General features: G+C 42.1%; 1 long non-coding RNA gene across 1 annotated transcript in view; it reads right to left on the bottom strand.

Moving 5' to 3' along the window:
• The window catches only part of LOC129204923 (uncharacterized), a 33,454-nt gene extending 20,524 nt beyond the window's left edge, over window positions 1-12,930 (bottom strand). The window contains exons 1-2 of the long non-coding RNA XR_008576536.1: window positions 12,691-12,930; window positions 5,749-5,879 (exon numbers count right to left, since the gene is read on the bottom strand). This is a non-coding gene — a long non-coding RNA (uncharacterized LOC129204923). The remainder of the gene's footprint in view (window positions 1-5,748; window positions 5,880-12,690) is intronic.
• Window positions 12,931-14,150: the final 1,220 nt, after the last annotated feature.

Raw genomic sequence — 14,150 nt, 5'->3', positions numbered from 1 at the left:
GGAGCACTGAGCAATGCATACTGAATACTTTTTGATGAATTACATTATCATCCAATGGAATAAATAACTCTCATAATGCAGGTTACTGCCCAATACTCATTTTCTAATTTACAGATAGCATTAATACCCTGGTATTAATTATCAGCTTCCTACTACTCCTTGATTTCTAATTAATGAACACCAATCCCTGCAGGTAAACAACGCACACTCTCTCTCACTGGGTACAACTGAGCAGCCACCCAGTATCAGGAGGCACTGGTTGTGTTGCTGTGGTGGTCCTCCACCACGCGAGCCTTTTAATTTCTATCTGCGTTCCTGCATATGCTGCTTATGTTCCTCCTCAAATGATCTGGTTTCACACACTTGATGCCTGCAAACAGAATCCATGCAAATACCCCATGCCATGCGGTTACACTTTTCAACAACTTCTCAGTGTGAGCCCTGAAAAGGTCCTGTTCTGTTTTGCAGTTGTTAAAGCTTGCAACTGGTAGAGGTGAAGGACAGGTTTCTGGGGTGGGTTTATTTGGCTTTTTAATTCTGCTACATTTTATCAGAAAGAAATATTTCTGTAAACTTGTGGACACCTACAGAGTGAGACACTTAATTCATTTTGAAATAAAAGAAATCGGGACGCCCAAGCTTTATTTTCATATATAAGGTTTTCCTTCCGGCTGTGGTGAAAGCCTTTGAAAAGCAGTCCCAAGGAGATGCAAGAATTCCTCCCAGATGGATGCGCTTCCCAAAAGTTTCTGAGCCTGGAAACTTTAGCAGCATCTGCAAGGGGAGAGGGGCTAGGGCGTGAGGCTCACCAGACAAGCATAGGAAAAACACTGTTCCCAATAGCTAGAAGAAGCTATGCTCAAAACTGAGGTGGACAGTGCCAGCTGCACCCACCCGTAATTTACACTGTGAGAGATTCTGGTCTCCTTACAACACGCTAGACTTTCTTATTTGCAAAGAGAGAAGCAGAGGGACTGAGGCTAAACAGGTATAAATCAGTCATATAAAACCCAAAGAAGATTCAGTTCAAGTGCCCCCGCCTGTAAACGTAAAGCACCCTCCAGGAGGACGTCTCTCAGAATGCCTGGAGCACACATTGAGCCAGCTTACTCCTGGTTTGCACATTAGCAGATGTAATGCAAGTGGGCTTAAGACTGTGCTTGAGTGTGACCAGAGCTGATCTAATGCACAGCACACCACGCGTTGCTTCTGAACGTGATCCAATCTCTACCGGCAGGAGCTGGGCATGAAAAGGGGACGCTGGATGCTGCAGCAACATTTGGCTCTAACGTGATGGAACATAAAAACCCCCACATGTACAGTGTGTGTGTGTCTATGTATGGTGTATGTTCCCATGTACAGTACTTCTTTTCTCAGTTTATCTCCCCCTTTGTAGCAGAGGCAGGCACTGCCCCATCCATACAGCTGAAATCATCTTCCATCACCAGTCCCACTGGTGGCCCTGGGGCTGCCACTGGTGTTACTCCCCACGCAGGGCTCCTTCCCTGCTCGCTCAAACTCTGCCAGTTCTGGCTTTTTCTCCATTCCTCACTCTCAGGACAGAAAAGGGAAACCTGAGGTTTCTTTGTCAGAAGATATTTTCCTCTGTCCAGAGCAGCTGCACCATGAAATAATTTACCTGGCTATTGCCACCCAGCTGCAGTCTCCTTCTGCTCCAGCCTGCCACAGCCACCTCCTCTGCTCCCAGCTCGGCTGCTGAGCAGCTACAGCTCTGCTTCTGGAGTCAAATGCCCATTACACCTCTCAGCTCTGCATCCTTTCATTCTTGCAGCCCAGGCTCCGTAGAAATGAGGGAGGGATGTTGATGTTTCTTAATCTTGAAACATATTTTCCAGTAAAATAAACTGTGTATTAGGAATAATTTCAACTTTTCTTATAGATCTCAATGTCAGCTAAAGTCCTTAAGGTTTCTGTTGATAACTTAGTCTTTTTACTTTTACACTTTTTAAATTTTTTTCAGTCAACATTGAAAGATTTATGCTACCCTTTGCAAAAGTCCTGCTTCCCTTTCCTAAGGTGAAACATGCACCTGTGAAATTTGTGCTTGCAGAGTTTGCTGGGATTTGTATTGTACTCACAAACATTTTCTGCTCCATGCTCAGTGGATTCCAGAAACAAGTGTCAACACAAGGTCGGCTCACCAGCTTGCTTTGCAACAAGACATATGACAGCCACAGGAAAGGGTAGTAAAAAACACATCTATGTAAGAAAAACTGGCTTGAAGAATTATTTAAAACTCTGATTTCCTTCTCCTGCCTAAACCAAAAAGAATTATATATTTTTTAAAATCAATCAAACCCTAAAAGAAGAAAGGAAATCTTTTCTCCTCTGTTGCTCTTCTGACTCTTGTTCTCCAAAACATAGCAAGCCCTTAGGCAGGTAATGATTTATTGAGGGTGATGTTGCTAGGAGTGTTACGAGGAGAAGCTGACAGACCTAGGTGTGTTCAGCCTTAAGAAGAGAAGATGAAGGTGGTCTCAAAGTGCCTACTGGAGGACAGAGAGAAGGCAGAGCCAGACTCGTCTCAGCAGTATACACAGAAAGAAGCTGAAAGGCAATGGGCACAAGTTGCAATATGGCAGTTTCCCATTAGAGATGAGGAGAATTTGCTCACACAGAGGGTGGTAAAACAGTGCTAAAAGTTGCCCAATATCCTCTTGAACATACTCAAAACTCAGTGATCTGACTCCAAGCACTCTGATCCAACTTCAGAATTGGACCTAACCTCAAAGTTGTTCCTGCTTTGAGCAGGGGCTCAGCCCAGATGATGTCCAGAAATTTCTTCCAAACTAAACTATTCCATGACCCTATTACAACTGGGAGATTGTAGAAAAGTCATAAACGAAGCACCATTTCTCTTATGAACATTTCAGTTGTTGCGAAGCTGGACACAGATTGCAACTCTTGGGTGCAAAGACAGCTCAAAGTTTTCTAGCAGTGCAAATGTCACTGGATTGTTATTGCCCTGTGGATAGGGGATAGTCCAGGCAAGAATCGACCACTTGAGTCAATGAAATAATGTGGGGTGGGTGTGGGAAGGAAAAGGACTAGCCCTAGGACAGAGAGGCAGGAGGAGAGCTCTGGAGAATTAGCTCATGGTACTGCCTGCTGCCAGGGGAAGTGAAGGATTGGGAGTCAGAAAATTTACCTTCTCTTCCAGCAGTATTTGCCTCCTTATATATGGTCTCAGGCAGACAGCTTGGCTTTAAAGGGCTGTGGCATAGGCAACAGAGGCAGTAGAAGCCAAACTATTTATGACGTTCTGTCGTATTTAACCTGGAAGCAACAACAAGCTATTTCCTGTGCTTGAAACTGGCCCTCACTTATTTGACATCATTCTACACCACCTTTTTTTCCCTAGGGATGAAATGTCTATGAAGGTTTATCATCCTGCTAGGTGAAGATTTTATTGATTTATGAAGCTTTTATTGGCATAGGTCTAACGTTGAGTGCCATTCTCCTCCCATTCTCGTATCAGCTCAGAAATGCAGAAGCAAAGAGATGCTAACAGCAGACTCCCTGGTGGACCTATTTCTGAAAGCCTTCAGCTTCCCTTTCCCCATGCTTGTCTTGAAACAGACTGAATTTGGTGACATTCAAATGTGCTACAAACTCCATCTCTCCCTGCCCTAGCATTCAAGAAGGCAAAAACACTGTGAAGGAGAGTACGTGGCAGAAAAAAAGAAATTGCTGGTTTTGCTGCCAGGACACCAGAAAAGGTGGAACTCAAGTGGATCTGGTACAAGTGAGATAGTTATGCTGAGGTAAAAGAGAACATCGAGATATTCCTTTTCCTTGTAGAAGATTCCAGTGAAAGTTTTCAGACTTCACCACAGAATGTCATGCTAGTCTAATAAAAATCAACATTTTGAAAAATTATTAGATCTTCAATGTGGAAAGGCCCAACTTTCCAGTAAGGTGGAGTATCAAAATGGGCCTCCTATAACTCAGTCAGGTAAACTAGCTGTAAACTGAAGTCTCTTGACTCAAGCCTCCAATGTCAGTTGATGTTTTGTATTATTCAGAGTGAGCCTCAGACATTAAGCATCGTGGCCATAGCAGTGATTTATTGATTTGACTCCGACACACTGGTTCACTTGAGTTAAATTTCTTTGAAACAAAAGTAAAGGGTTGCCCTAATTTGTTTTCAATAAATGGTTAGAAAAAGGGAGAATTCTGAGCCTAGATCTAAGATATCTTGTTTGTATGATAAAAACAATGTCTGCGGATTTGTGTTGGCCTGGAAACAAGCATTGACATGAGAACCTTTTCCCATACAACAACTTATTTATTTTGAGATTATTTTTAAACAACCACAGCATTCATTCTCTATCCAAGGATAAGACAAAAATCACCCAAAAATTTTTTCTAGATGATGTCTGCCTTAGCAGTTTGTTAGAGGGTATTTCTTAGAAAGAACTGATATCTATTTCCAGTAAACATCCCACAGAAGGGAACAGACTAATAATTTGGAAAACTAAGAATATTTAATTCATGTTAACTTGATAAAAGTCTCAACATTTTTACTTTTCATTCATAGCTGTGTACTACCTCTAAACCTGTATCAATTTCCAATATTGCCAGCTTTCATGCAAGCCTCTTAAAACCCAGGCCCTTCCATAGTTATGTTTCCTCCTAAACACTCCATTGTGAGATGGACAGACCTATCTGAAAATGTGGGCTTTTTTTTCTGTCTTCTACTTTTTCCTCTTGAATATGGGAGAAGAGGAAATACATTCTACTTTGCAACTGCTCATGAGATGATTCTCCATTTTTTTTCAGCAGGATTAATACCCAAACTCTCATTAATTATGTCTTTATGCATTAACTGATAGGAAGAAAGCTTCAATCCATGATCATAAATGCTGGCACAACAGAAAAAACGTTCATTGGAGTACTGCTAATGGGTGCAGGGGCAGGCCAGAATACCTATGAAAAACAGTAAAATGTGGGAATAGACTGAAACCCAACCTCTGCCTTAAAAGACTAAGGTGATTTTTTTATATCAGTTTGAAATACTCTCTCTGGCAGCTCATTCTTTGAATACATCTCCACTAGCCCCTTTAAAGGGAGGGCCTTGGATTCTGGTCTTCAAACTCATATCATGGCTGAAGAAAACTGAGCTGGAGTTTGAAGGACCTAATTTAAGTAGGAAACTCCCAGCAGGATAATATTATCCTTGTGCTTGGAGCCCCTGTTTAAGTGTCTGGAATGCATGCGCACAGTCAAGATTAATTTTTCCATCCGGTCTTGATTCAGGACATGGATATTCTCTCCAGAGTCATATAGGAGGCTTTTGGGAGAGCCCTCACCCAACTCTTACTGTATTTCCCAGCTTTGACTTTCTAAGTCTATGGCCACAGCTTTCACCTTTGGGAGAGCCAGGACTCCTCAGAAAAAAACTTGCTCCTTTCTAAGGAAACTTTCTTCTTTCTCTTGATTCTCTACAGCTGCCTCATGCAAGAAGAGTGTTGGTCCAAAATAAAATAACTGGCATGGGTATAAAGCTGCTGTCTGGTTGTTGTCTTGCTGATCATGGGCATTTGAGCCTTTTTTATTTTCTGTAAGTCAGACACTCCTCTCCACCTCGTACTTTACTCCTCTTCACCTAATACTTTGGAAGACAGGCTTTTTCTCTAGTAGCACTGCTTTTAGCCATGAGCTTAGATTCCTCCATGATATAAACTGTAATTCCCCTTGGCAGTTGTCTCCCTTAGTAGTGCTCACCTTCTTGGCCATGCAGGAGTCAGAGATGGAGGAGAGCTCTTGAGTCACAGGATCCTTATGCATGTGTCCTCCTCTTGGGTCAAAAAGGGACTTATACTGAAGACCAGGGAGTGGACCGCTTTCACCATGTCCTGCGAAGAGGACACAAGAGGTCAAATTTTGCATTATTACAGTGGTGAAATGCCACAGACCTCAGCAGAATAACTCTGAATTTAAATGTATAGTTGTGCAACAAAGCTGGCCCATGACCTCCTCAACCAAAAATTGGCTGGTGATCCCTATCCCATCACCCAAACAAAACACATTAGGGGATGTAGTTCCTGGTTTTGCTTTAGGAATGAGAAGATAAAACGCTTTTCTGTCACCATGGAAATATGCAGTAAAACACAGTTAAAAGCTAACAAAATGAACAAAAGTCAAATGATTGAACTGAGGAGCCTTTATAGCATTTTTCACCATAATGACTTTTTTTTTTCCTCCATTGATAGAACTGTGTAAATCTGATAAATAATGACCTAAATAATGTACACAGAAATCATTATTTTTTCCAAATTGCCACTGGAATTGGTTCAGACTGTCAGCATTTGTAATACTTGAGCAAAGATTGTGGTCCACAGACTGTTGTACAACCTCTCACATCTGCTGTTTTGCTATACTGAATTAGAAAATGTTCTAGTGCAGCCCACAAACACGACTCCAGAAAGGGAGTCTGGGAAATGCTGAACGGAGTACATGCAGTCTGGGCAGCCAAATATTGCAGTGGTCTGCAAGCCGGACTGCTCCCCTGCCCTGCTCTCAGGCTGCACAGAACTCAGGTCCAGGAGTCCCATCAGCCCAACAAAACCATCTTATCCTTGGAGGCACTTTCCTTCATTCATACTATACCTTTTTCTAGATGAACTGCAGAGGGATGAGCGTGTTTAAGTGGAAGATGAATCACTCCTACACTCGGCCAATTTAATATAGTAGAAAATATGAATGAAACAGCCCTTTTAATAGCTTTGGCTGATTCTGCAGGGATTTAATCAGGAGTGAAGAATCAGGCTTGGCATTCAACTGGGAACCAGCAACATATGGAACAGGGCACCTGGATGATGTGCTCCTGGCAACCTGAAATGGGCCATTTGCTTTCTGAGCCATCTGGAGCCTCTCTTTAAGGTCAGTGATTTCATTACTTAGCAATCTCAGTGATTCATCTGCAGTTCATAGCTATGTGGCTCACTACAGGTAGGTCAAAGCCAATGGGCTGGAACAAGTTCCTCTGCCAATACTGGTTATTTCTGAATCTAGCAGCAGGCAAGCAGGAAGGGCACCAACGCTATAGGACCTTTGAGAGCTAGCCCTTTGATGCACTGGGACACCAGAGTTAGAGATACCTATATTCCTAACTCCTGCTTGACTTCTGTGGGAGTTAAGAAGCCTAAATAACTGCCTGGACCTGGGCCAAATGTCTCTGAAGCATTTCCTCTGCTCACGGCACCTATCCCTTGTTAGCCTAACAATAATCTTGGAGGATGGATATCTGATAGCTGTACCACGCTAGTGTTAATGAAAAAGATCACATGCCAGGGAAGATTCACAAGGAGGTATTAGCCTGCGGGCTAGAGTGAAACTAGCCAACAGTGTTCCCTGTGATCTCCCAGAGAACATCACACCTCATAATAACATCAAATTACGTCTGAGAACAGAATGGCAGGAAGAAATTGGTAAGGTTCAAGGCTGACTTTCCACAGCTGGCTCTGCAATTTAAGCCTGGACCGCAAGCATAAACTTCCTTGGAAAGCACCTCAGCTCAAGATGGATAGCTGAAAAGAACAAAGGGAGATGCTGGGCAGCAAAGCAGAGCCTTGTGCTCAACTATGTTCATGCACAAGGCGGAGGTAGACATTGCTATCTCTTTTTAGCCTTTTCATAGCATGAAAATCAGTAGATTGTAGCACATACTATGCATCGTATAGTTGCATGTTCTTATGTTCCTTCCTTGAACAAGAATTGAATAACTTAATTTAAAATACTAGTCGAAGGCCTGGGCCCATATTCTGTGATCTCAGATAGGGCATTTTTAAGGGATAAATTTCCAGATGAGTAAGAGGACCCTCCTCAGTAGAGGAAGATCAGATTAATGAACAAATTGGACATAGACAAATCCATGGTACTCAATGGAATACACACGGGAGTGCTGAGGGAGCTGGCCAATGTCATTGTGAGGCTACTCTTGATCATCATTGAACAATTATAGAAAATGGGAGAGGTTTCTGAGGAATGGAATAAAGTATATGTCACTGGTATCTTCAAGAAAGGCAAAAAAAAGAGGACCTGGGCAGTAAGGCCAGTCAGCCTCACCTGTATCCCAAGGAAAGGATGGAGCAAATAATCCTGGAAATGTTTCCAGAGATATTAAGGACAACAAGGTTATTTGGAATAGTCAGCGTAGATACACAATGGACAAATCTGACCGCCTTCTATGATGATTTGATGGACAAGGAGAGAGCAGTGAATGTCATTTATCTTGATTATAAAAAGGCTTTTGACGTTGTCTTTCATAATATTCTCACTGACAGGGAGGATGAAGTACAGCCTGTTTAAGTCGACAGTGAGGTGGATTAAAAACTGTCTGAACTGACTAGCTCAAGGGGCTGGTGAACAGTGGCACAGAGTCCAGTTGGGGGCCATTCACTAGTGGTGTACACTAAGGGTTGATACTGGGGCCATCTGACATACGGGGAGAGTCCGAGAGAGCTGGCACTGTTCAGCACAAACATTGACATCACTTTACAGACTATACAAAATCATTGGCTCTATGTTAATGCCTTTCTGTCAACCCACTGTTTTATTTTGGAAAGACTTAACAACACGGCGTGTAAAACATATAAGGGCTATGTAGACTAAGCAGGCTACAATGAAGACAATTATTGTTAAAAAAAGAATGAGATTTTAGGATTTGCAGAAAGGGAGGAGGAGTTGGTTGGTCCTGGGGGATACAGAACTTCCCACTTTCTGCTTTAATCTAATCCCATCTGTTTCATGACCAATTACTTATGGGCATTATCTTTCTCATGAACACATAAAGTTGTTTGCATGACTTCACCTTTGGACAGGAGGGCTATAAGGGTGGGGACGCTTGTTTTGCTTTCTAGTTTTGGGTGGAGGAGGCCACTAACTCCAGCTGAAGGAGTTAATGCCTCATTGGTTTAAGTCTCTAAGAATTGGCTGTTCTGAACAACACATACCTCTGAGTGCAGTCATAGTTGGGTTAAACCATGCCACTTCTCACTTAAGCACAGACACTGAAGTACTGAAAGAGTTGGTATGAGACTTTCAATGGTAGGAATTTTTTGGAAGGTATTTTTCCACTAGTCACTTAGTAAAACCCAAGTAGTGCTTGAAGCTGATTTATATGCTAGAGATTTTGAGAAGGGTTGACCAACCTTTTATTTAACTTTTAAGCCTGTCAGAAACTGGGATCTTATAACCATAATTTATTCACTGGACGAGAGTTTGCATGCCTGGTTTCTTTCCCTCAAGCATCCCTAAAAAAATCCTGACATATTGAATTGCTTTTAGAATTAGCAAATGGCTAATTATACTTTAAGATAATGTCTTTAGTGGTCCACACATTGTGATAAATCTCTGAGTTTTTAAAAGTATTTTCTGTACTAGCAGAAGAATCCCAGCACACTTTCTACAATCTCCATGTGATAAAACTGAAAATAACTCTTGCACAAGAAAATCAGTGGCATTAAAAGCAGGAGCAAAAGTCACTCACAAAACCTGCCTGAAGTAATCCCAATGTCAGTATGGAAAAATTCTCTTTTTTCTGAATGCTAGTTATGAAAACTTAGAGAGGAAAATTATGCATCTTTATATTTATTGCCATCCCATGTGAGAATATGCTGTCATTACCCAACAGATAAGTATATGGTGTGAACAACATGGAGCCTGTATGGAATCCAACATTGCGTTTCACTGGAGCAAGGATCTGACACTTACACTTTATAAGGAGAAACAGAAATCATGCAGCTTTCCCTGCTCCTTGTAAAAAAAAAGGATGGTCATGTCACTGTGTGAACAGGTATTTGCTAAGTATAACCATACTTTCATTCATACCTCCCCCACTCACCAAGAGAAAACCCAACAGCAACTAACAACACGTTCTTCCCAAATATATAGCCTGTCGTGTGTATATATATATATACACATATATATATATACACACACACACCTGAGACTGAATAATCTCCAGTCCTGGTAAACAGTAAAAGTCAAGCTTTTAAGCTACTTAACTTAATGGATGTAAATTGCAACTGAGTACAAAATTTCAGTGATTTTGCATAGTAAATGTAAACAGCAAGGACAAGACAAATGTTCAGATGAGAAATATCACCTAGCTGAAATACGGCCTTCGCAGGCTTCACAAAAAGTGGCAGAAATGATGGAGAGAAAGTAGCATATATCACAGGGAACTATTACTGTTGTCCATCTACATAATACCATCATCTTGCTGGATTTCTTTTTTACCCTCTTCGTACTGGCAAGGCAAGTGACTAATATATTTAGTGTTATGAGAACTCTGCAAGGCAATGACATCACATTACTCAATTCGTCTCCTGTGTCCTCCGAGGAGTCAAAGGTCTCATGTACACTCAAAAGAAAATCAAGTGACCTAGTCTGAAATGAAAGCACTTTCCAACATAAACAAAACCAAAGATCCAGTATTTTTGCAGTTATGACAAACTAATTTGAAACTTAACAGTTTGGCCCTTGCTTTGAATTAGTCATTTTTATTTTATTTTTTGTTAAGAAAAATGCCAAATGCTGTCAAGCTATAAAACTTATTGGTATGAGATTTCTCTGTTAGATGATGTTTCCTACACTGATCTTATGCTGCCAACAACTAAAATACCTTTTAATGTGTTCTGGCTTTTAATGTATAGGACTGCCTGCATTCCATATGTTTACCATTATCCATAGGCTCATCAGTCCCCTTTATTTTCAGTAGAGGCAGTTGTGGAAGGAGGCCAGATTGTGCAGCAACACAGTTCCGGTAGTGAAATTAGCAACTGCACAATATTCCCAGAGAAGTAGTCCTGTTTGCTTCTGGCCGTAAGCCTATTTCTGACACAAAAAATGTCCATAGGAAAGGGATTGTATGGGCACGTATGTTTGTAAGAGCACATGTGTGCTATATAGCATATACTACACACATTCACGGAGAACACTTCACATGTGGCTCAGATCTTCACCAGCTTGGGTAACCATCGATGACTCCGTTTCACAATGTAAGAAATCAAGGTACTGAGGTGCAGGGATGCCAAGTGACTTTCCCAGAGTCCTGCCGTGAGTGTGAGCCAAGCTAGAAGCAGAACATAAGGCTGTGGCTCTGCAATGTCCTGTCCCTGGTGGCAATAATGGCCGGAGGTATTTCTGCATCTCACTCCATTCTCCTGCTCTTCTCCCGGTCTCTAGGCTGCAGCACAATGCCCCTGCGGCTCTGCCACAACAGCTGTTTGTGTGGAAAAGCTGTGAAACAGGTCAGGAAAATGGCTTTAAGAAAAAAATTTTTTTTTTTTTTTTAAGGGAGAGAAGGCATTTTGCAAATCCAGACCGCTCGCCTGATCAGGGTCACTGTGTTGCTGCAAGAGCCGTTTTGTCAGCATAGTCTGAAAGCAGGGAGACGTTACAGGCAAGAGAGGACGAACAGGCAGGGATGCCATAAACCATCATTAGCACATCCATAGCCTAAGTTATCCATACATGCTGATGACATCCATGTGGAACTCTGCAGAATGAGGCAGTAAATTGAAATTATCACGTGCCTTTCACTTACCTCACTTCCAATTCCCTGTCTGCTGTATAACATACTCTTCTTGTACTTTACTTTCTCTTAATGAACTATTACTAAAAAAACCCATAAACTCCTCCTATTCCCTGTACATGGAATATTTATCCTCAGCTTACCCTATGTTTGGTCTTTGCATAAGCAATATTTAGACATGGACTGCTGGCACTTAGAGATGAAACTTGGAGTTTTCTCAGAAGAAAAAAAAAAAAATCTGTGGCATAAATGGTAGTTGCTGGCTTTGCTGGAAATGGTCTTGCTTAGGTGCACCAAAGATATAGTGTTTTTTCTCTTTAGCGATCGAAGGTCACTTTTTCAGGTGTTACCCAGGTATGAGTTACAGTTATTCATCCTTTCATCCTTCCTCCCCAAAACAACTGAAAACACCATTTCAGGATGGCCAAGGCATGTGATTTTGCAGAGGAGGCAAGAAGAAAGCCTCATAGATGTGCCATCTGTTCCTGGGACATAGTTGAAGGTAAGCTCAGATCACCAAATTTCATCCACGTCTAAGTTGGGTTAATACCTACTTACCACATATGCCCAGCAAGAAAATATACCCACAGTTTTTATTGCCTTTACCATGAGTGCTGCCCAACCTGATGGCATCACAAGAAAGTTTTTGGGCATGGAGAGGTGGTGCCCTGCACTCACCCCAGCCTGGTACCAGCACCACACTGCACAGATGCCAGCATGCAGAAAAGCATGTGTCAGAGATGGCTCCCAGATGTGTCCCATAGCCAGACTCTGCACCTGGGTGCTGTGAGTGGGGTGGTGAGATACCTTACACGCAGCCCTGGAGTAAGGTATCTCCTTGACATCCTGCCAGTGCAGGAGTGGGCAAGCCCAGCATTGCCCTGGTCTGCGTCTCTCTGCCACCCTTTGTGCTCCCCAACAGGCACATGGCCTCCACCTCCTCTCGCAGCTTAGAGTCCCCTAAAGCTGAAGGTACTTTACTGGCCATTACAAGACAGTTAAAGTCCATCTCTAGGTACTCCAATAACTGGGGGCTCCAGTATAAGCCTGTAACCTCCATGCTTTAATCTAGCCCATAGCATCATCACTTTTCTCAAGCAGAATGAAAATAGATTATCTACCATTACCTTTTCCAAACTCTGGGTTGTTTTCCTTCTTCTCAGTTTCTTCACTGGATCTGTCTTTATCTCATTAAGCTTGAATTTCTCAAAGTCCCCACCATAATCCGACATACTTTTGCCTTTTCCTACTTAGCTTATCCAGGGAGCTATACCCATAGCATTGTAGGGAAAGGTGGTTTTAAGATGTGCTGGTTGCTCCTATGCTGGTCATTTGGAGTTTGGAGCATGTACAGAGCAAACCTCAGCCAGCTGATATGGTTCTGCTTGTTTTCTGAGTAACACAGTTATCATGTGGGCTTTTATAACCTCTTCTCCATGGCTCACCTCAGATGAGTCTATCTCCTGCCTCCCGGCAATGCAAGGAATGCTCCTCCTGCTTTGTTGTGTTCATATGCAATAGTTTGACCTGGAGTTATAAGCATGATGTTTACTTTTCCCAGGAAATTAACCTGGTGGATCACAACTGGTTCCATCTGGCCTTGAAATCTAGGGGAGTATTACAGCTTTTTCTTAGGTTAGTATAGCCAACTTGCCTGTTCTGTCTGCCTTTTTTTTTTTTTCTCCTTTCTGGTGCAGAAATTGGGTAATTTGATTTTCTTTATCAAACATTCAAAATAAATGTCCATTAAAGATATGTTCAGCACATATTTAATGTACAGTGGCTATATACTTGGGGGTGTACATATAGTATTATATGTGTACATCTATATGAATGCATTTAAATACATAGCAGGCTAAATTCTGATGTAATATAAGTCTGTGTATACAAGCCAGGATCCTGAAGCTCCTTGACAGGTGAAATCAAGCAAAGAACATTCTTATCTTCCCTATAAGTAAGCACGGGTGAAGGGTGCTTGCAGAGAACAGAGAGATTAAATACTCAGAATGCTTTCACAGCTTTCCAGCCCTCCCAGTTTCATGTAGCTTTTAAGCACACAAACACCAGACCAAGACTCAGGATTACAGAGCTGGAGGAAAAGGAAGGTGCATGTGAGCCAATGGAGGTCCCATTTCATTCCTTGTCCCCAAGTTCACACTATTTGTGCTATGTCTCTGCATCCTTTCATGTATCCTCATGGATGTGAGATTAAAAGGGCTGGGTGATGGATGTGTGGAACAGAAGCAGAGTGGAGAAGAGACATTTGTTATTCTGTGTGCATTTTAGTCCTGCTCTATCTGCATGAAGCCTGAATGCTCCCACTGGTGCAGATGGCTTCCACCTACTCTGTCCTTTTGCTCTGTTCTTGAAAGCACAAGTGAGCAGTCTCAGCTCCCCAGCACCAGGAAGGAAAATCTGAAGAGACAAGTCTTCATCCTGCTGGATTCTGGAAAAAAGAAATTCATAATTTTGCAGAATGAAGTGGATGGAAACCTCTTGTACCTGCCATACTTGACCTGATCAAAGAAACTCCATGTGAATTAAGACAGTAAGTGGCATGGTAGAAATGGGACTTGAATCCCTGAGC

Source organism: Grus americana, chromosome 3, assembly GCF_028858705.1.
Source record: "Grus americana isolate bGruAme1 chromosome 3, bGruAme1.mat, whole genome shotgun sequence".
NCBI classification, from domain to species: domain Eukaryota; kingdom Metazoa; phylum Chordata; class Aves; order Gruiformes; family Gruidae; genus Grus; species Grus americana.
This window is presented reverse-complemented; position numbering and strand designations above follow the sequence as displayed.